General features: G+C 43.9%; 1 protein-coding gene across 1 annotated transcript in view; it reads right to left on the bottom strand.

The window, feature by feature from the left end:
* LOC122935839 (amine sulfotransferase-like) overlaps positions 1-12,244 on the bottom strand; it is a 34,965-nt gene extending 22,721 nt beyond the window's left edge. Inside the window, exon 1 of the mRNA XM_044291746.1 lies at positions 12,177-12,244. The gene's annotated coding sequence lies outside the window, so the exon portion shown is untranslated. The remainder of the gene's footprint in view (positions 1-12,176) is intronic.
* Between the last annotated feature and the right edge of the window lie 11,043 nt (positions 12,245-23,287).

Here is a 23,287-nt window from a genome sequence, read left to right as displayed (position 1 = left end):
CTGGTGGGCACGTCGCATATGAGGCGGTGAGCGGGAAGGCCGAAGTTACGCTGTAGCGCAGACAGGCGAGCAGCAGCAGGATGTGAACGCCGGAAGCGCGAACAGACGGCCCGCACTTTATGCAGCAGCTCTGACATGTCGGGGTAGTTGTGAATGAACTTCTGCACCACCAAATTCAGCACATGCGCCAAGCAAGGGATGTGCGTCAAATTGGCTAGTCCCAGAGCTGCAACGAGATTTCGCCCATTATCACACACCACCAGGCCGGGCTTGAGGCTCACCGGCAGCAACCACTCGTCGGTCTGTTGTTCTATACCCCGCCACAACTCCTGTGCGGTGTGGGGCCTGTCCCCCAAACATATGAGTTTCAGAATGGCCTGCTGACGTTTACCCCGGGCTGTGCTGAAGTTGGTGGTGAAGGTGTGTGGCTGACTGGATGAGCAGGTGGAAGAAGAGGAGGAGGAAGCCGAGAAGGAGGAGGTGGCAACAGGAGGCAAAGAATGTTGCCCTGCGATCCTTGGCGGCGGAAGGACGTGCGCCAAACAGCTCTCCGCCTGGGGCCCAGCTGCCACTACATTTACCCAGTGTGCAGTTAGAGAGATATAGCGTCCCTGGCCGTGCTTACTGGTCCACGTATCTGTGGTTAGGTGGACCTTGCCACAGATGGCGTTGCGCAGTGCACACTTGATTTTATCGGATACTTGGTTGTGCAGGGAAGGCACGGCTCTCTTGGAGAAGTAGTGCCGGCTGGGAACAACATACTGTGGGACAGCAAGCGACATGAGCTGTTTGAAGCTGTCTGTGTCCACCAGCCTAAATGACAGCATTTCATAGGCCAGTAGTTTAGAAATGCTGGCATTCAGGGCCAGGGATCGAGGGTGGCTAGGTGGGAATTTACGCTTTCTATCAAATGTTTGTGAGATGGAGAGCTGAACGCTGGCGTGTGACATGGTTGAGACGCTTGGTGACGGAGGTGGTGGTGGTGGTGTTGGTGGTACATCCCCTGTTTGCTGGGCGGCAGGTGCCAACGTTCCTCCAGAGGCGGAGGAAGAGGCCGAGGCGGCAGCAGCAGAATAGGCCGAGGCGGCAGCAGCAGAAGAGGTAGCAGGGGGAGCCTGAGTGACTTCCTTGGTTTTAAGGTGTTTACTCCACTGCAGTTCATGCTTTGCATGCAGGTGCCTGGTCATGCAGGTTGTGCTCAGGTTCAGAACGTTAATGCCTCGCTTCAGGCTCTGATGGCACAGCGTGCAAACCACTCGGGTCTTGTCGTCAGCACATTGTTTGAAGAAGTGCCATGCCAGGGAACTCCTTGAAGCTGCCTTTGGGGTGCTCGGTCCCAGATGGCGGCGGTCAGTAGCAGGCGGAGTCTCTTGGCGGCGGGTGTTCTGCTTTTGCCCACTGCTCCCTCTTTTGCTACGCTGTTGGCTCGGTCTCACCACTGCCTCTTCCTCCGAACTGTGAAAGTCAGTGGCACGACCTTCATTCCATGTGGGGTCTAGGACCTCATCGTCCCCTGCATCGTCTTCCACCCAGTCTTGATCCCTGACCTCCTGTTCAGTCTGCACACTGCAGAAAGACGCAGCAGTTGGCACCTGTGTTTCGTCATCATCAGAGACATGCTGAGGTGGTATTCCCATGTCCTCATCATCAGGAAACATAAGTGGTTGTGCGTCAGTGCATTCTATGTCTTTCACCGCTGGGGAAGGGCTAGGTGGATGCCCTTGGGAAACCCTGCCAGCGGAGTCTTCAAACAGCATAAGAGACTGCTGCATAACTTGAGGCTGAGACAGTTTCCCTGGTATGCATGGGGGTGATGTGACAGACTGATGGGGTTGGTTTTCAGGCGCCATCTGTGCGCTTTCTGCAGAAGACTGGGTGGGAGATAATGTGAACGTGCTGGATCCACTGTCGGCCACCCAATTGACTAATGCCTGTACCTGCTCAGGCCTTACCATCCTTAGAACGGCATTGGGCCCCACCATATATCGCTGTAAATTCTGGCGGCTACTGGGACCTGAGGTAGTTGGTACACTAGGACGTGTGGATGTGGCAGAACGGCCACGTCCTCTCCCAGCACCAGAGGGTCCACTAACACCACCACGACCATGTCCACGTCCGCGTCCCTTACTAGATGTTTTTCTCATTGTTATGGTTCACCACAACAACAAATATATTATTTGGCCCAATGTATTGTATTCAAATTCAGCGGGATATAAATTTGAGGCCTAGTATTTAGGCGCTGGGTGACCGGTATGGATTTAGTGACAGAATTAGACTTGGAAATGCACAGAAGCGTGTGTGTGAAGTTATTCTGAATGACCCTATGTGCACCTTCAATATGATCTACCCTTTTAGGGATAGATTTCAAATAGCTCTGATATAGCAGAAACGACTAAATTATGAAATTGCTAAATTGGGAATTGTATTTCAACCCAGAACAAAAAATGTGCTTTGACGGACACTAAATAACTTTCCCAGCCACAACAGGACAGCGGTAACGAGAGATTTAGCGGGATATAAATTTGAGGCCTAGTATTTAGGCGCTGGGTGACAGGTATGGGTTTAGTGACAGAATTAGATTTGGAAATGCACAGTAGCGGGTGTGTGAAGTTATTCTGAATGACCCTATGTGCACCTTGAATATTATATACCCTTTTAGGGATAGATTTCAAATAGCTCTGATATAGCAGAAACCACTAAATTATGAAATTGCTAAATTGGGAATTGTATTTCAACCCAGAACAAGAAATGTGCTTGAACGGACACTAAATAACTCGCCCAGCTACAGCACTAGGGACAGATTTAGCTGGATATAAATTTGAGGCCTAGTATTTAGGCGCTGGGTGACAGGTATGGGTTTAGTGCCAGAATTAGACTTGGAAATACACAGTAGCGGGTGTGTGTGAAGTTATTCTGAATGACCCAATGTGCACCTTGAATATTATATACCCTTTTAGGGATAGATTTCAAATAGCTCTGATATAGCAGAAACCACTAAATTATGAAATTGCTAAATTGGGAATTGTATTTCAACCCAGAACAAGAAATGTGCTTGAACGGACACTAAATAACTCGCCCAGCTACAGCACTAAGGACAGATTTAGCGGGATATAAATTTGAGGCCTAGTATTTAGGCGCTGGGTGACAGGTATGGGTTTAGTGCCAGAATTAGACTTGGAAATACACAGTAGCGGGTGTGTGTGAAGTTATTCTGAATGACCCAATGTGCACCTTGAATATTATATACCCTTTTAGGGATAGATTTCAAATAGCTCTGATATAGCAGAAACCACTAAATTATGAAATTGCTAAATTGGGAATTGTATTTCAACCCAGAACAAGAAATGTGCTTGAACGGACACTAAATAACTCGCCCAGCTACAGCACTAGGGACAGATTTAGCTGGATATAAATTTGAGGCCTAGTATTTAGGCGCTGCGTGACAGGTATGGGTTTAGTGCCAGAATTAGACTTGGAAATACACAGTAGCGGGTGTGTGTGAAGTTATTCTGAATGACCCAATGTGCACCTTGAATATTATATACCCTTTTAGGGATAGATTTCAAATAGCTCTGATATAGCAGAAACCACTAAATTATGAAATTGCTAAATTGGGAATTGTATTTCAACCCAGAACAAGAAATGTGCTTGAACGGACACTAAATAACTCGCCCAGCTACAGCACTAGGGACAGATTTAGCGGGATATAAATTTGAGGCCTAGTATTTAGGCGCTGGGTGACCGGTATGGATTTAGTGACAGAATTAGACTGGGATATGGCCAAAAAATAAACAGACTATTGCTGGTTAAATGCACTTGGTGTGACAGCTTCACCCTGATGTAGGCTTTAGCCAAAAAACAACCACACCATTGAGGGTTAAATGCACTTGGTGACAGGCGCAGCTTGCCCCTGATTTAGTATATGGCCAAAAAATGAACAGACTATTGCTGGTTAAATGCACTTGGTGTGACAGCTTCACCCTGATGTAGGCTTTAGCCAAAAAACAACCACACCATTGAGGGTTAAATGCACTTGGTGACAGGCGCAGCTTGCCCCTGATTTTGTATATGGCCAAAAAATGAACAGACTATTGCTGGTTAAATGCACTTGGTGTGACAGCTTCACCCTGATGTAGGCTTTAGCCAAAAAACAACCACACCATTGAGGGTTAAATGCACTTGGTGACAGGCGCAGCTTGCCCCTGATTTTGTATATGGCCAAAAAATGAACAGACTATTGCTGGTTAAATGCACTTGGTGTGACAGCTTCACCCTGATGTAGGCTTTAGCCAAAAAACAACCACACCATTGAGGGTTAAATGCACTTGGTCGCAGCTTGTGCTGGCGCACCACAAGACACAAAATGGCCGCCGATCACCCCAGAAAAATGTGACTGACAAACGGTCTGTGCAGCCTAAAAACAGTGAGCAATTGAGGATCAGCAGCTCAATGATCCACAGCTGCAGATCGATCAGTTAATCAAGTCCTTTGGAGGAGTTAATCTGCCTAATCTCGCCCTACTGTCGCAGCCGCAACCTCTCCCTACGCTAATCAGAGCAGAGTGACGGGCGGCGCTATGTGACTCCAGCTTAAATAGAGGCTGGGTCACATGGTGCTCTGGCCAATCACAGCCATGCCAATAGTAGGCATGGCTGTGATGGCCTCTTGGGGCAAGTAGTAGGACGCTTGTTGATTGGCTGCTTTGCAGCCTTTCAAAAAGCGCCAAGAAAGCGTCACAAAAGCGCGAAGAAAGCGACGAACACCGAACCCGAACCCGGACTTTTACGAAAATGTCCGGGTTCGGGTCCGTGTCACGGACACCCCAAAATTCGGTACGAACCCGAACTATACAGTTCGAGTTCGCTCATCCCTAGCCCCTACCTAAGACAATCGCCCAAAAAAAAATAAACTATGGCTCTCAGACTATCGAGACACTAAAACATGATTTTTTTTGTTTCAAAAATGCTATTATTGTGTTAAATGTAAAAAAATAAAAAATTAGTAGACATATTAGTTATTGCTGCATCCATTACAACCTGCTCTAGAAAAATACCACATGACCTAATCCCTCGGATGAAAACCATAAAAATAAATTAAATAAAACGGTGTTAAAAAGCCATTTCTTGTCACCTTACATCACAAAAAGTGTAATACCAAGCAATCAAAAAATCATATGCACCCTAAAATATTACAAATCAAACCATCATCTCATCCCGACATTTTGCCCCTACATAAGACAGTCCCCAAAAGAAAAACTATGGCTTTCAGAATATGGAGACACAAACATTTTTTTTTTTTTCAAAAATGCTTTATTATGTAAAACTGAAACAAACAACAACAAATAAGTAGTCATATTTGGTATTGTCGCAGCCATAACAACCGGCTCTATAAAAATAGAACATGATCTAACCTGTCAGATGTAATGTTGTAAATAACAAAAAATAAAACAGTGCCAAAAGAGCTATTTTTGGTTACCTTGCTCACAAAAAGTGTAATATAGAGCAGCCAAAAATCATATCTACCCTAAAATAGTACCAATACAACTGCCATCTTATCCCTTAGTTTCCAAAATGGGGTAACTTTTTTGGAGTTTATACTCTAGGGGTGCATCAGGGGGTCTTCAAATGTGACATGGCAACTTAAAATGATCCCAGTGAAATTTGCCCTCCAAAAACCACGTCGCTCCTTTCCTTCTGCACCCTGCCATGTGCCCATACAGAAGTTTACGATCACAAATGGGGTGTTTCTGTTAACTACAGAATCAGGGTAATAAATATTGAGTATTGTTTGGCTGTTAACCCTTGCTTTGTTACTCGAAAAAAATTGATTAAAATGGAAGATCTGCCAAAAAAGTGATATTCTGAAATATCATCTACATTTTCCTTTAATTCTTGCGGAACACCCAAAGGGTTACTAAAGTTTGTAAAATCAGTTTTGAATACCTTGAGGGGTGTATTTTCCAAAATGGGTTCACTTTTTTTGGAGTTTCTACTCTAGGGGTGCATCAGGGGGTCTTCAAATGTGACATGGCAACTTAAAATTATCCCAGTGAAATCTGCCCTCCAAAATCATTTGCCGTTCCTTTCTTTCTGCTCCCTGCCGTGTGCCCATACAGCAGTTTACGATCACAAATGGTTTGTTTCTGTAAACTACAGAATCAGGGTAATAAATATTGAGTATTGTTTGGCTGTTAACCCTTGCTTTGTTACTGGAAAAAATGGATAAAAATGGAAAATCTGCAAAAAAAGTGAAATTCTGAAATGTCATCTACATTTTCCTTTAATTCTTGTGGAACACCAAAAGGGTTAACAAAGTTTGTAAATCAGTTTTGAATACCTTGCGGGGTGTAGTTTCTAAAATGGGGTCATTTTTGGGTGGTTTCTATTATGTAAGCCTCACAAAGTGACTTCAGACCTGAACATGTTCTTAAAAAGTGGGTTTTGGAAATTTTCTGAAAAGCCTTCTAACGTCCCCGAAAATAAAATGGCATTCACAAAATGATCCAAACATAAAGTAGACATATGGGATATGTAAAGTAATAACTATTATATTGAAATTTGGAAAGTTGCAAATTTTTCTAATTTTTTGGTAAATTTGGTATTTTTTTAAATAAAATGAAAAATATTGACAGAAATTTACCAATATCATGAAGTACAATGTGTCACGAGAAATCAACCTCAGAATGGCTTGGATAAGTCAAAGCCTTACAAAGTTATTACCACATAAAGTGACACATGTCAAATTTCCCCAAAATGGCCTGGTCCTAAAATGGCAAGGTCCTGAAGGGGTTAATATTATATATATTCATATTCTTCTTCTTTTTCTTCTTCTTATTATTATTATAGAAATTCCTGCTACTAAAATTCAGTTTCATTAATCTGAATGAGCCTTGAAGAAATCCATGTGCTTGTCATCAAAACAACCCTGAGCCAAACGTGTATGAGAAAGTTTGAGGGAGTCAGGAGAAATAGTTGTTTAACCTGTAGGATACCAGTGCCGTACACATGTACAGAGCAGAGAAGCAGGTCAGAAATCCCAGCGCCGTACATGTACAGAGCTTTGTACACCCGGTCCCTGAGCGAAATCGCTCGGTGACCGCGGTACGATGGCTGCTCTGCACGGCAGGCAGCCATCTTTCTTACGGGCACAAGGAGGTTTTTCCACCCCCCTGCAGCCCCGATCACTGCGATTGGAAGGTTTCTGCAGACCGGCCAATCACAGCTCCGGATCATTCATGGAGCTGCAGGGTGTGGTGCAGGGGTTGTACGGGGGTGACTGGTGCTGAACTAATCAGCACTAGTCTCCCCCGAGGTCAGGCAGGGGACACCAGTGTTTGAGGTCCCCTGCCAGAGCTGCGATTAGCTGGAACAACCCTCCAGCCAATAGCAGCGCTATAGCTGCATAGGAAAGGGCTGAACTTCCCTTCATACAGCCATTCTAGCTGGTGACTGCATGCAGACAGGTTCTGTGCCTTTCTGTGCTGCTGTTGGCTTGCTGTGACTTGTAGTGCACAATCACTGTGATTTTTAACCCTTTCCTGCTGAAAGAAGAAAAGAAGAAGAACATCTGGAATTGCTGCTCTGATTTTTTTTTCATTTGCACCAGTTCCAGATTCCTAAACTACCCTCCATTCCCCCCCAGTCCCCCATCCTTTTTACAATTTTTAAGTTCTGCACCACTTTTCCAGCGTGCGAGCTGTGACCGCCAAGTGCTGTTCAGTGCATACGTGCCTGATAAGCACCTGGGGGTTTTTTTTTTGCGCTTTTTTCCCCCCACATTCGTGATTTTTCTGCCAATTTTCCCTTTTTTTTGTTCAAAAAGAAGAAATTGTAGTTAGGGCTTTATATAAATATATATAGAGTTCTATATTTCTATATATATATAGCTATAAGTAAATTTTTAGCCAATGTTCACAGTTTTTTTAACACTGTAGTAAATTTTTATTCTACAGTTTTTGCTCCCATGCATGATCTGTGTGGGTGCGTGCTGCAGAACACCGATCAGTAGTGTGCTCATTTGCATCTGCACATTTTTTTTATTTATTTTTTACTTTTTTTGTGAAAAAAGACCTGCAGTTAGTGGTAGTTAGTTTTATATATGTATAAATTTCAGTTAGATTTTTGCACGAACGCACCATCTGCGTGTGTGCATTTTACAGAGCACGGATCAGTAGTTTGCTCATTTGCTTCTGCACATTTTTGATTTTGATTTTATTTTTTTTACTTAATTTTTTTTAAAGTCCTGCAGTTAGTGGTAGTTAATACATTTCAGTTAGTGTCAGTTTAGATTTTTGCAGGAACACACCATCTGTATACGTGCATTTTGCAACCACTGAGCACCGATCAGTAGTGTCCATTACTGATTGTGTCTGCTCAGTTTGCACTGCAAGTTTTTTTTGTGCAGAAGACTTTTTTGGGGAGAAAATAATTTTTGGGTATTTTTATTTTTACACATTTTTCTCCTAAATTTAATTTCACATTTTTTCAAGCACCTTCACGTGTGAAAACACAACATATACACCCCTCACACTAAATAAAGGTTTATACATTTCACACGTCACACTCCAATAAAATAAAAATGTCCAATCCATCCCAAAGAGTATACTCAGCTGAAGAGGCATATGCCATGCTTGCCTCCGATACTGAGTCTGCCAGTGAGGGAGAAGAGGATGCTGATGAGGGACCCTCTAGAAGGTGCCCCAGGGTAGCAGCAGAGGCAGCCCCCAGAGTGAGCCCACATGGACCCCACCCCCTTAGAATTACCAGCTCCAGATTTCTGAGTTGGTGGGCAACTCAGGAATTCCGATAGATTGTGCGGGCTTCACAGAAATAGATTTTCTTTTTATCTTTTTCTCTGAAGATTTTATAAATTTGATTGTAACCCAAACAAATTTATACACCCAGCAATTTATTTTCCATAACCCCACAATACTATACGCTAGACCCCAAGGTTGGACTCCAGTAAATCCAGCAGAAATGATGACCTTTTGTGGGCTCTTCCTGCATATGGGTGTTATTAAAAAAAACTAAGATTAATCAGTATTGGAGTAAGGATGTCTTGTACCACACTCCAATTTACAGTAATACCATGGCCCATAATCGATTCCAATCAATACATAAGTTTTTGCAGTACAACGATAATGCACAGTGCCCACCTCAGAATGACCCCCAAAATGACTGTTCAAAATTAGGCCCGTCCTTGACCACTTCAACGCAAAGTTTTCAGGAGTGTACACCCCAAAACAAAATGTCTGCATAGACGAATCCCTATTACTTTTCAAAGTGAGGGTAAGATTCCGCCAGTACCTGCCCAGCAAGCGGGCAAGGTATGGCACAAAACTGTATAAAATATGTGAGAGTAGCTATGGGTACACTCACAAGTTCTGGGTTTATGAAGGGAGGGACACCCAAATTGAACCCCCAGAATGCCTCCTTCCGTCCTAGGAGTTAGTGGGAAGATGGTGTGGGACTTACTGCACCCACTGCTGGATAAGGGTTACCATCTATACGTGGATAATTACTACACAAGTCTACCACTGTTCAAGTCACTAAGTTCCAGAGGTACTGTGGCGTGCGGCACTGTACGCAAAAATCAGAGAGACCTCCCTAGATCCCTGGTAGGGCAACCACTAAGAAAAGGAGACAGCTGTGCTCTCCTCAATGAGAACATGTTGGTGGTTAAGTACAAGGACAAGAGGGATGTCCTTTTGCTGATCACCATTCAGTAACACCAGCTCCCTTGCCCCTGTACGTGGTACCAATTCCACTGTCCCCAAATAAGACTGCATTCTGGACTACAGCAGGCAGATCAAGTTCTGAAGCCCTACAGTGCAACACAAAAAACAAAACTGTGGTACAAAAAGCTGGTTGTGCACATTGTACAGATGGCGCTGTACAATGCGTATGTGCTATTTAGATCTAGAGGCCAGACAAGAACATTCCTACAATTTCAAGAGGTGGTGATAAAGGCCCTAATTCTTCCATACCAAGCAATGGAGGGCCCCAGTACTTCTGCAAGTTACGTTGCTCGAGTTGTAGCAGGGCATGTAGATGGCCAGCTAAGACCTGTCCTATGTTTATACAGCTAGACCTGCCAATATCCTTAATACAGTTCCTATGTTTGTGTGTTAAAGACAAAAGCAGAGTTATTTACAGTGACTTCAGGTTTGGATGTCATATAACTGATATATATACAGTGCTGCCTATAATTATTCATACCCCTGACAAATTTTGACTTAAAGTTACTTTCATTCAACTAGCAAGTAATTTTTTGACGGGAAATGACATAGGTGTCTCCCAAAAGATAATAAGACGATGTACAAGAGGCATTATTGTGGGGAAAAAAACATTTCTCAGCTTTTATTTACATTTGAGCATAAAATACAAGATGTTCCGCACTGTGGAAAATCTCAGAGGACGTGGTCGGAAACCAAAAGTGACACCTGTGCTGGCCAGGAGGATTCTTAGAGAGGTGAAAAAGAATCCAAGGATCACCACCAAGGCCATCCTGGTGAATCTGCTGGTGGCAATGTCTCAAGGCAGACAATCCAACGGACACTGCACAATGCAGACCAAGTAGGACGCCACTTCTCCAGATAAGGCCCACAAAAGCTCGCTTGGCCTTTGCAAAAGCTCATATGGACAAAGAAGAAGACTTCTGATCTTTTGTGTTATGGTCAGATGAAACAAAAATTGAATTGTTTGATCACAATGATGTTTCCTTTATTTGGCGTAAAAAAGGAGAAGCCTTCAACCCAAAGAACACCATCCCCACTGTCAAACATGGTGGTGGGAACCTAATGCTTTGGTGGTGTTTTTCAGCCAATGGACCAGGGAACCTAATCACAGTAAACGGCACCATGAAAAGAGCAATACATGAGGATTCTCAACGACAACATCAGGCATTCTGCAGAGAAACTTGGCCTTGGGCACCAGTGAACATTTCAGCATGACAATGAACCAAAACACACAGCAAAAGTGGTAAAGTAATGGTTAGCATACAACAACATTAACGTTTTGGAGTGGCCCAGCCAGAGTCCAGACTTGAATCCAATTGAGAATCTGTGGAGGGAGCTAAAGATCAGGGTGATGGCAAGAAGACCCTCCAACCTGAAAGATTTGGAGCTCATTGCTAAAGATGAATGGGCAAAAATACCTGTGGTCTGCAATTATAGGAAGCGTTTTATTGCTGTAATAGCCTATAAAGGCTTTTCTATTGATTATTAAGAAGGGTATGAATAATTTTGGACTGGACACTTTTTGCTCAAATGTAAAAATAAGCTAAGAAATTTTTATTTTTTTTTCCACAATAATGCCTCTTGTACATCGTCTTATTATCTTTTGGGAGACACCTATGTCATTTCTCTTCAAAAAATTACTTGCTGGTTGAATAAAAGTAACTTTAAGTCAAAATTTGCCAGGGGTATGAATAATTATGGGCAGCACTGTATGCTCTTCCTGCTCCACACTCGTAGATTGAGCTGGATGAATGCTATTGCAAGATTACCAGGATCCCTGCCAAGATGTGGCAACACAGCAAAGTCCAAACCATTCCATTCAGCTTTCATTCTCATTCTTCTTATTCTACCAACTAAAATTAACTCTTGAGTGCCTCTGTAAGTGACTATAATATGGGATTATTCTCTGCAGAATACACATAATTAGGAGTATCTATCATTTTAATGTTATTACAGTAGTCATTACAAAACTGAACACTGATTGATTTCTTAAAACATGTGAAATATTGCTTCCCTCATATTGAGCTTTGAATCCATGCTCTCCCTGGTAAGCACAGTTTGTAACACATTTCAACATTTTTGGTCACAAACAACCAAAGGAAGCATGTTCATTATGGGTTCATACAGGTATCATTGGCCATGTTAACACTTTTTCTTTCTTCTTCTTTTTGAACAACAGATGTTTAGAAGCCGACACCAACTGGATTCCACTGATTTTAATGACAATCAATTTTGATAAAAATACAATTCTAATAATAAAATGTAATGTGATGGTCTTAACTTAATTCAAGTACTAAATAAGACACAAATGCAAATACCCTGCAGAATATTTCTGAGTTCTAGAAGGATATAACATAACTGTATAACATGATTGAAAAACAACTAAAACATAACTGAACACAGTTCCACCCTTTTAGCCTTAATTCATGATGTAACTTACTTATGTATGCTCTTCTTGCTCCGCACTCGTAGACTGAGCTGGATGAAAGCTATTGCTTTCCTTACTAACAGAAGATTACCAGGATCCCTGCCAAGATGTGGCAACCAGCAAAGTCCAACCCATTCCATTCAGCTTTTATTCTCATTCTTCTTATTCTACCAACTAAACTTAACTATTGAGTGCCTCTGTGAGTGACTGTAATATGGTATTATTCCATGCAGAATACACATAATTCACACTTTTTCTCTTCTTTTTCTTTCTTCTTCTTTTTGAACAACAGATGTTTAGAAGCCGACACCCACTGGATTCCACTGATTTTAATGACAATCAATTTTGATAAAAATACAATTCTAATAATAAAATGTAATATGATGGTCTTAACCTAATTCAAGTACTAAATAAGACACAAATGCAAATACCCTGGATAATATTTCTGAGTTCTAGAAGGATATAACATAACTGTATGGGGGTCTGAGAAATTGGTTCAGTGGTTTGGATCCATTGTGGAATCCCTATTAATGGAATTAAATAAACAATCCCTTTTGGCAGACTAGCTTCTCTCCTTTAAGTTTAAAGGAGTTTTCCTGGAATTGGATATTGGTAACCTATCCTCAGGATAGGTCATCGATATCAGACCATCAAGGGTCTTACTCCTGGCACCACTACCAATTATCTGTTTAAAGAGATTGCAGAACTCTTGTGAGTGCTGCGGCTTCCTCTTAGCTTACCAAGTACAGCTCCATCTATTGGATAATAGCTGTGCTTATTATTGTAGCTCAGCCCCATTGTCACGAAAAGGGGTTAGGGAGTAGTGCATCCCTGACTCCACCAACACCTCTGACCCTGCCTACTTGCACCATCCGTCCTAGGCAACGGAGCTCAACTGGGTGGCGATCCCTATCCTGCGTAATTGCGGAGGGAAGGACAAACAGACAAATACAGGGAGGTCAAACAAGCAAGGTCAAACCAGGATATAACAGTGGTACAATTAGTCTGCCCATTAGTCTCAGGATGAAAAGCTGATGAAAAGGACAATGAAAGCTCACACCTCTGACAAAATGCTATACAAAACTTAGAAACAAATTGAACACTAGAGATGTCGCGAACATAAAATTTCCACAAATGCTCGCGAACGGGCGAACCGTCCTTGACTTCAATAGGCAGGCGAATTTTTAAACCCACAGGGACTCTTTCTGGCCACAATAGTGAATGCCGGAGGGGGATCCATGGCAAAACTCCCATGGAAAATTACGTAGTTGACGCAGAGTCTGGATTTAATCCATAAAGGGCATAAATCACCTAACATTTCTAAATTGTTTGGGATAACGTGCTTTAAAACATCAGGTATGATGTTGTATCGATCAGGTAGTGTAAAGGTTACGCCCGCTTCACAGTGACAGACCAAACTATGACAGACCAAACTCCCCGTTTAACGCACCGCAAACAACCACAAACAGTCCATTTGCACAACCGCAAACTCCCCATTTGCACAAGGTTGGATACAAATCTAGCCATGTCCCGTTCCTTGTCCTCACTGACGTCATTGAAGGTCTCTTCCTCCACCCAGCCACGTACAACATAAAGGTGACAACAAGCCCCCTGGGTGGTATGTTAAGTAGTACTATTCCTTTTTTTTTTTTTTTTTTTTATAAAATTTTATTTATTGTGATACAAAAACTTAAATACATATTACATAATTAACATTATAAGATCCATAAGTCCGCCAATTCTAATCTGTGAACGTGGTTGACAATAATTTCATACGAATATACATAATAGTGTCGACAATGCTGAAAAGCCGGACAGATAGCATTTTCCCCGTCTCTTCCCACCGGAGTCCTCTTCTGTATAGCCATATAGGTGTCGCATAAATTTTGTGCAGAATATTAAATTGAACAACAATGTGATTAGAATTGTGTGAAACCAATTTTAAGCTTTCCCCTATATTCTCCCAGTTTGGGGGACCCTCCTCTGAAAGAAGAGAAGACCAGGCTCTCTGTCCTGGAGAAAGAACATCCCGAAAAAAATTATCCATTAAGTGTCTATAACAGTAAGATAGTTTAATTCTCGTGGCAGTTTTCTTACAAATTAAATCCTGTAAAAATAAAGGAGTGTCTATAATAAAAAGGTGACTGTTCAAAGTGCTAAAGAGTGCTGACCTCAATTAAAAATATGCGAACCAGGCCACCTCACCTAATTTTGCCCTTAGTTCCATAAGGGGCAGAATTTGTCCACCGCTGACTACTTGATGTAAGTACTGCACATTTTTAGTCCTCCAGTACTGACTGCAACTTAAATCGTTTCGATTAAGAAGTTTCGGATTGTGCCATAATGGGGTGCAGATAAGCGATGCCTTAACTGCGCACCAAGCCCTTATAACCGACCAGGTCTTTATAGCCATTCTGCAGAAAAGTGTGTACCCGCTCAGTATATTTAATAGGTAATCGGATTCCAGTACAGTGAAGAAATCAGAAAAACCTGCCTCCTTCACCACTTTACTGCAGAAAGGACTATTTTCCCAGTCACTAAAAAGGCAGAGTTGGGAGGCCCAAAATAACCCCTAAAATATGGGAGATTAAGACCTCCCCGCCTATAAGGCATGGAGAAATAAAGTGCCTTCAGTCTCACACGCTTCCTCCCCCATAGTAAGTCATTAAGCATCCGCTCTATCAATCTGAAATGCTTGTCTGTAATCCATATAGGCGAGTTGTGCAGGACATAAAGAACCTGGGGCAGCACTACCATTTTTATTAATGAAATTCTATCCGCTCTTGCTTGCAGAATTTTCTGCCATATCTTAATTTTTGCTCTCAACTTCATCAGCAAGGGGAATAGGTTAAGCTGTAGATATTCCTGAGGTTTGGCGGAAATTATTATCCCCAGGTACTTTATTGAATCAGAGATCGTTATCTGATTATTTAATTCGCCTCGCAGCTCGTCTATCGGGAGAAGTACGGTCTTCTCCCAATTGATCTCAAGTCCGGATATGTCGGAAAAGTGACCGACCAGATCCATTATGCGAGGGAGGGTGGTATTTGTTTGATGAATAAAAACCAGAATGTCATCTGCGTAGAGGGACACACGGTCATGCTTCCCCATTATGCCAAAACCGGCCACCTCCGGATCATGTCGTATCATGGCCGCTAAGGGTTCGATATAAATATTAAATAAAAGGGGAGAAAGGGGACAGCCTTGGCGGGTGCCTCTTCCCAGAATAAAGCTCTCTGTCATCAAATCATTGATCCTAATCCTGGCGACTGGGGAGTTATAGAGTAGCTGGACCATTGCCATAAATTTTGGGCCGAAGCCCATTTTTTTCATTACCTCCCAAAGAAAAATCCACTCCACCCTGTCGAAGGCTTTAGTAGCATCCAACGACAGGATGGAGCGGGCGCCACGCCCCGGGGATTGAATATTCATAAATAGCCTATGCAAATTGTGATGGGTGCCCCTGTTTGGCATAAAGCCGTTTTGATCCGGATGAATAATCGTAGGAATAACCCGCGAGAGCCTCCTAGCAAGGACTTTTGATAGTAACTTAGCGTCTGTGTTTAATAGGGAGATTGGTCTATAGGAGCTCAATTCGGCCGGATCTTCATCCTTTTTTAGAATTAGAACAATAAGGGCCTCCATCATAGAGTGTGGTAATCTCCCTCCCTGTGCTGCTTGGGAAAAAACCTCCAGCAGCTGGGGGAGGATCACCTCACTATGCTTGCGATAGACCTCATATGGAAGGCCGTCTGTTCCTGGCGATGAGTTCCCCGAGACGGACCCAAGGGCTTCCTGCAACTCAGCAAGAGAGAGCTCCTCCTCCAGATATTCTTTTTGAGTTTCATTTAACGTAGAAAGTGGAATTTTCTCCAGGAACCGCATCACCAGTTCAGACGACAGTCCAGGGGAAGATCTATATATATGAGCAAAATATTGTAGAAAAATATTCCCAGTTCCCTCTGGGTCTGTTATGGTTTCGCCCTCTACATTACGAATTGAGATGATAGATTGTTTTTTCTTATCTTGTTGCGAAATTATTCTAGCTAGAAGCTTGCCCGGACATCCAGACTCGATGAAATAATTGAGCCCCTTGAAGAATACCCTGTGATTTGCTTTCTCTGTTACATATTTCTCCAAGGAGCAACTAGCCTTCTGCATCTCTTGCCTATTGTGCTCAGTGGGATGGCTAGCGTATCGCTCAGCTGTGAGTGCAGCGATCTTACCCAGTTCCTCCTCTTTCTTCCTAAATGTTCTCTTTACTGCGGCAATCTCACTTATAAAGACCCCCCTCAAATATGCTTTCAAGGCATCCCATACTATGTTGATATTAGCAGAGGGAAGGTTAACCTCCCAAAAGGAGGATATCAGTAGTTTAATCGTCTGCAGATTGTCCAGAATAGTGAGCCAATATGGATTTAGCTTAAATCCTAGCCCCCTAGTATCCTTATTCTTCCCGCTGCGAACCTCAACCAGTAGGGGTGAATGGTCCGAAACTGTTCTTACTCCGTATCGCATCTTACAGATATTACTCAGATTGCTCTCATTAGTAAATGCTAGATCGATCCTAGACATTGCTCTGCCCCCCCTACTGACACAGGAGTATACTCTCTTTCCTCCACCAAGATGTTCCCATATATCCACCACTCCCACCTCAGAGCAGAATTGAGGCAGCGGGGAGTTACAAGGATACCTCACCTTTTCCCCATCAAGTGAAAATCTGTCTTTATTGGGATCAATGACCGCATTAAAATCCCCTATCAGGATTAAGCGGCATTCTGGTCTCTTTTCAGAAAAGAGCATTAACTGAAGCAGTGGGTACATTGAAAATGGAGGAGGTATATAGAAAAAGGCTAGGATATAACTATCACCATTAAGCTTGCCATGCAAGAAAATAAATCTGCCCTGGGCATCTATATGAGATTTTATAAGGGTGAAGTCTATGGAGTTATGAATAAGAACCGAAATACCCCTGGAGGAGCCACTAAAGGTAGAATGATACGATTGGGACTGCCATCCCGTTGTCAGGCGGGACAAGGTTTCCCTAGTTAGGTGAGTTTCTACTATACAGATAATTGCTGGAAGATATCTTTTTAATGCGTCCATAATCGCTTGCCTTTTAACTCTTTCCCCAAGTCCTCTGACGTTCCAAGCTACAATTCTAGTGGACATCTCTCACAAAAGGAAAAAAAAAAAAAAAGAAAGAGCATTCCTGCAAGGTGGGTCCCCCCCCCCCCCATTCTTGATCCGCCCGAGCTAGTCAGCGAACCTCTAACCTCCGGCCGTTCTCCCCCAGCCTGGCCCCCCCTCCTATCCCTCCAATCATAGTGAAGCACAATTTCAGATGCCCATTTGATCCATCCAGTCTGATGACTGTTGTGGTGACTCAAAAAAAAGGGAAGACCCGTTATGAATTACTCTTAATTTCGCTGGGTATTGTAAGGAGTATTTAACCTCCTTAGCCGCCAAGCGTTTCTTTATCTCTATAAAATTTCTTCTTCTTTCCTGAGTCTGCCGCGCAAAATCAGGAAAGAAGAGCAGTTTTGTACCCTGATATTCAATAGGTGTACATTCTCTTGCTCTCCTCAAGATACTATCTCTATCCGCGGACAGTAATAATTTAATTAAGACTGCACGCGGGGGTCTCCCTGGGATGGGTTTCCCTCCCGGAATTCGGTGGGCTCTTTCTATTTGAAACATAGAGGAAAAGTTATCGCTGCCAAAGCTATTCATAAGCACATCTTTAAGTTGTTCCTCTAGATGACGGCCTTCAACTCCTTCTGGGAAACCGATTATACGAACGTTGTTGCGCCTTGATCTATTTTCTAAGTCCTCTATCTTGTTTTGAAGTGCTTGATTTTCTGAAGCAAGAAGCAAAGTTTTAGATTTTAATATGCCCATGTCAGTTTGCAGAGAGTCAACGGATTTTTCCATGCTATGGACTCGATCCCGAATCTTTACTAGATCTTCTCTTATTAATGAGATATCGCTCTGCACTGACCCCAATTGAGTGGACATTCCTTGCACTAAAGTGCCATTATTTTCCACAGCACTTAGGATTCTGTCCAAGACAGCTGGGTCGTATTCGGTTCGCATTTGTACAGAGAGGCTTTCCTCGCCTACCTCCTGATCCGCGTCCTCTAGACCATCCTGGGAGAGTTCATCGTTTTGGGAGGTTTTAGCGGATTTTTTCGTCTTAGCAGGGAGTTTGGTTTTAGCAGGATTTTTATCATTTAGAAAGGGCGACTTCAAAAACTTGTCGATTTTGTTCTCTGGGGTCTTTGCCCCAGGCTTAATTGCAGAGGAATCAACTGAGCGTCGTTTTGGGGCCATTCTCCCAAGATTTCCCCCTTTTTTTTTTTTTCTGTTGCCTTTTTTTTTTTTCCTCTCCTTCCTTCCTCCTTTGATTTGCCACAGCTTTTTCCCCTGGTTGTTTTTTTTTTCCTTCCCCCCCCCCCTGCCTCCCCTATATCCTCGCCTCTGTCTTTTCTTTTACTTTGTACTCTCCTTTATATTTCTTTTGATTCTTTTCACGCCGGCTGCCTTTTTTTTTTTTTTGCTGCCATGTACACTACTAACCCCTCTCTTCACCAATAGCATAGAAATCAGCAGTACTGCAAGTGTAGACTGAATAAAATGGAATACTTATTTCTCACGTGACCAGAGTGTGATGTCCAGAGCCTTAGTCCCAGTGCACGCTGTGGCTAACGGAGGAGAGGGGCGACGGCGATATAAGGTATAACGGCAGCAAGATATCCGGCAGAGTGACAGTCCAGCATCCGCAGAAAGCAGCAGGGTGAAACCAGGCGAGCAAGGCAGTTCGGCCACAGGGAGAGGAAGACAGCAGGCAGAGCAGCACCAGCAGAGCCCATCAATCAGAGCCAGTCAAGGGCCCAAGCAGAGCAGCCACAGCGAGGATGGCAGACAAGAAGCGCCGAACGGCAGACAGCAGGCAGAGGAGCGGGGCAGGCGAGGAGGCAAGGAAGCACGGCCGAGGGACAGAACACCCAGAGCAGGACGAGAGAAGCAGCAGCAGCACACGGCAGCAACAGGAGAAGCGATCAGCGGCCAGACCAGGTAAGATTCAGCGTCTCAGAGCACGAGTCTTGGCATCAGCTGTTTGGCTTCAGCTGGTCAGCATTAGCCTGGAGGGGAGAGACCAGCACTGGGGAGGATCGAGACGCGCTCCCTCACGTCATCCCGCCCCAAGTAGTACTATTCCTATCAGTTTAATCCCTGTTACGTCCCCTATCAGGGGCCGTTGTATGGAATAGATTTTAGTATCCAGGAGATCGAAAAAAATGCTTGGTCGGTCCTCTTACTTCCAATTTGGGGCACTGCGCATATGCATTGCAATGTACTGTGCTACCAGATATGAGTGGTATGTTAAGTAGTACTATTCCTATCAGTTTAATACCTGTTACGTCCCCTATCAGGGGCCGGTCTATGGAATAGATTTTAGGAACTGGGAGATGGAAAAAGATGCTTGGTTGGTCCTCTTACTTCCAATTTGGGGCACTGTGCATGCTCCGTGCAATGTACTGTGCCACCAGATATGAGTGGTGTTTTAAGTAGTACTATTCCTATCAGTTTAATCCCTGTTACATCCCCTATCAGGGGACGTGTATCGAATAGATTTTAGACAACTGCAAAGAGTTGTCAATAGTTGACACACTCATGACATAAATTTTATTCCTCTATGCGTCAATCTTCATGTAGTGATGTCTGTGCTCGTGCGCACGTTTGGGAGATTGCAGGCGATGGCGGATTTTCAAAGCCTATGGCCGTGCTGAGGTAATTCAGTGACAGTTAAGTGACCCAGAAAACAATGATTCTGCAGTGTGGGCCTTTTGTTGGCCTAGTAGGCTTTAATGATCACCTTAGATGATCAAAAAGAAAATTAATGTTTTTTCTATGCAAAATTATCCAGCCGATCGCTTTTGGTCTGTTCACAATGAAGCAACGACCTTATCATCTGGGGTGTGCCAAGATTGGTATTGCCAACACACTCATAGAGGTGATCGCTTCATTGTGATACGCAAGCCCCTTCACCACAACAAGGTAACGATCACGAAGGGGAATTTACACATGTATGTGCCTTTTTTTTTGTTTTGTTTTTGCAGCCACAGTGCAGCACCAGAGGCCAGAAAAATTAGGTATGTACACATGCCTGAAAATTTGATGTTTTCCACACAGAAAGTGCACTAAAACATTGCGGCTTGAACCCTAGTTGGTGGCGGAGAAGTCATGCAAGTCATCTGGCATGCAGAGATAAAATACAGTAGCGTGTGGACCATTTTAGCCCAAGGCATCTCATCTCATCAGGCCTTTTTTAGTCAGTCCCTTCGGGATCCATGCCTCATATATCTTAATAAAGGTGAGGTAATCTAGACTTTTTTGACCTAGGCGACTTCTCTTCTCAGTGACAATACCTCCTGCTGCACTGAAGGTCCTTTCTGACCTTGAAGCGGGGCAGGCCAGAAGTTCTATTGCAAATTGGGATAGCTCAGGCCACAGGTCAAGCCTGCACACCCAGTAGTCAAGGGGTTCATCGCTCTTCAGAGTGTCAATATCTGCAGTTAATGCGAGGTAGTCTGCTACCTGTCGGTCGAGTCGTTCTCTGAGGGTGGACCCTGAAGGGCTGTGGCAATGCGTAGGACTTAAAAAGCTCCACATGTCCTCCATCAACAACACGTCTGTAAAGCGTCCTGTCCTTGCCGGCTTGGTCGTGGTAGGAGGAGAATTACTTTCACCTCTTCCCCTGTTAGATTCCCGTTGTGCTGTGACATCACCCTTATACGCTGTGTAAAGCAAACTTTTTAACTTGTTTTGGAACTGCTGCATCCTTTCCAACTTCCGGTAATTTGGTAACATTTCAGGCACTTTCTGCTTATACGGGGAGTCTAGTAGCATGGCCACCCAGTACAGGTCGTTCTCCTTCAGCCTTTTTATACGAGGGTCCCTCAACAGGCACGACAGCATGAAAGACCCCATTTGCACAAGGTTGGATGCCGAGCTACTCATGTCCTGTTCCTCTTCCTCACTGATCTCACTGAAGGTCTGTTCTTCCCCCCAGCCACGTACAACACCAAGGGTACCAGATAGGTGACAACAAGCACCTTGGGATGCCTTCTGTGGTTGGTCTTCCCCCTCCTCAAAACCACATTCCTCCTCTGACTCCTCTTCCTCAGATTCCTCTTCCAGCGTTGCCACAGGTCCAGCAAGCGATGCTGATGAGGCTGTTTCTGGTGGTGATGGTGACCACAACTCTTTCTCTTCCTCTTCACGCTCATCTACAGCCTGATCCAGAACTCTTCGCAGGGCAAGCTCCAGGTAGAAAACAAATGGGATGATGTCGCTGATGGTGCATTCGGTGCGACTGACTAGGTTTGTCACCTCCTCAAAAGGAGGCATCAGCCTACAGGCATTGCGCATGAGTGTCCAGTAACGTGGCAAGAAAATACCCAGCTCTGCAGAGGCTGTCCTAGCACCCCGATCATACAACTACTCGTTAATGGCTTTTTCTTGTTGGAGCAGGCGGTCGAACATTAGGAGTGTTGAATTCCAACGTGTAGGGCTGTCGCAAATCAAGCGCCTCACTGGCATGTTGTTTCACCGCTGAATATCTGAAAAGTGCGCCATGGCCGTGTAGGAACACCTGAAATGGCCACACACCTTCCTGGCCTGCTTGAGGACGTCCTGTAAGCCTGTGTACTTATGCACAAAGCATTGTACGATCAGATTCAACACATGTGCCATGCACGGCACATGTGTCAACTTGCCCAAATTCAATGTCGCCAACAAATTGCTTCCGTTGTCACACACCACTTTGCCGATCTCCAGTTGGTGCGGAGTCAGCCACTGATCCACCTGTGCGTTCAGGGCGGACAGGAGTGCTGGTCCAGTGTGACTCTCTGCTTTCAGGTAAGTCAACCCCAAGACGGCGTGATACTGTCGTATCCGGGATGTGGAATAGCCCCTGGGGAGCTGGGGGGTGCAGTTGATGTGGAGCAAGACGCAGCAGAAGAAGAGGACTCAGCCGAGGAGGTTAGCAAAGAGGATGGAGTAGGAGGCGCAGAGGAGGTGGCAGCAGGCCTGCCTGCAAGTCGTGGTGGTGTCACCAACTCCTCTGTAGAGCCACGCATTCCATGCTTGGCAGCCGTCAGCAGGTTTACCCAATGCGCAGTGTACGCGATATACCTGCCCTGACCGTGCTTTGCAGACCAGGTAACAGTGGTAAGATGGACCCTTGCCCCAACACTGTGTGCCAGACATGCCATGACTTCCTTTTCCACAATAGAGTACAGGTTGGGGATTGCCTTTTGTGAAAATAAATTTCGGCCAGGTACCTTAGAAACATAGAAACATAGAATGTGTCGGCAGATAAGAACCATTTGGCCCATCTAGTCTGCCCAATATACTAAATACTATGGATAGCCCCTGGCCCTATCTTATATGAAGGATGGCCTTATGCTTATCCCATGCATGCCTAAACTCCTCCACTGTATTTGCAGCTACCACTTCTGCAGGAAGGCTATTCCATGCATCCACTACTCTCTCAGTAAAGTAATACTTCCTGATATTACTTTAAAACCTTTGCCCCTCTAATTTAAAACTATGTCCTCTTGTAGCAGTTTTTCTTCTTTTAAATATTCTCTTGTCTTTTACCTTGTTGATTCCCTTTATGTATTTAAAAGTTTCTATCATATCCCCTCTGTCCCGTCTTTCTTCTAAGCTATACATGTTAAGGTCCTTTAATCTTTCCTGGTAAGTTTTATCCTGCAATCCATGTACCAGTTTAGTAGCTCTTCTCTGAACTCTCTCCAAAGTATCAATATCCTTCTGGAGATATGGTCTCCAGTACTGAGCACAATACTCCAAATGAGGTCTCACTAGTGCTCTGTAGAGCGGCATGAGCACCTCCCTCTTTCTACTGGTAATTCCTCTCCATATACACCCAAGCATTCTGCTAGCATTTCCTGCTGCTCTATGACATTGTCTGCCTACCTTTAAGTCTTCTGAAATAATGATCCCTAAATCCCTTTCCTCAGATACTGAGGTTAGGACTGTATCACTGATTTTATATTCTGCTCTTGAGTTTTTACGTCCCAGGTGCATTATCT

The sequence above is a fragment of the Bufo gargarizans genome, chromosome 4 (assembly GCF_014858855.1).
Source record: "Bufo gargarizans isolate SCDJY-AF-19 chromosome 4, ASM1485885v1, whole genome shotgun sequence".
NCBI classification, from domain to species: domain Eukaryota; kingdom Metazoa; phylum Chordata; class Amphibia; order Anura; family Bufonidae; genus Bufo; species Bufo gargarizans.
Note: the sequence above shows the minus strand (reverse complement) of the source record. Positions and strands in the feature narration are given on the sequence as shown.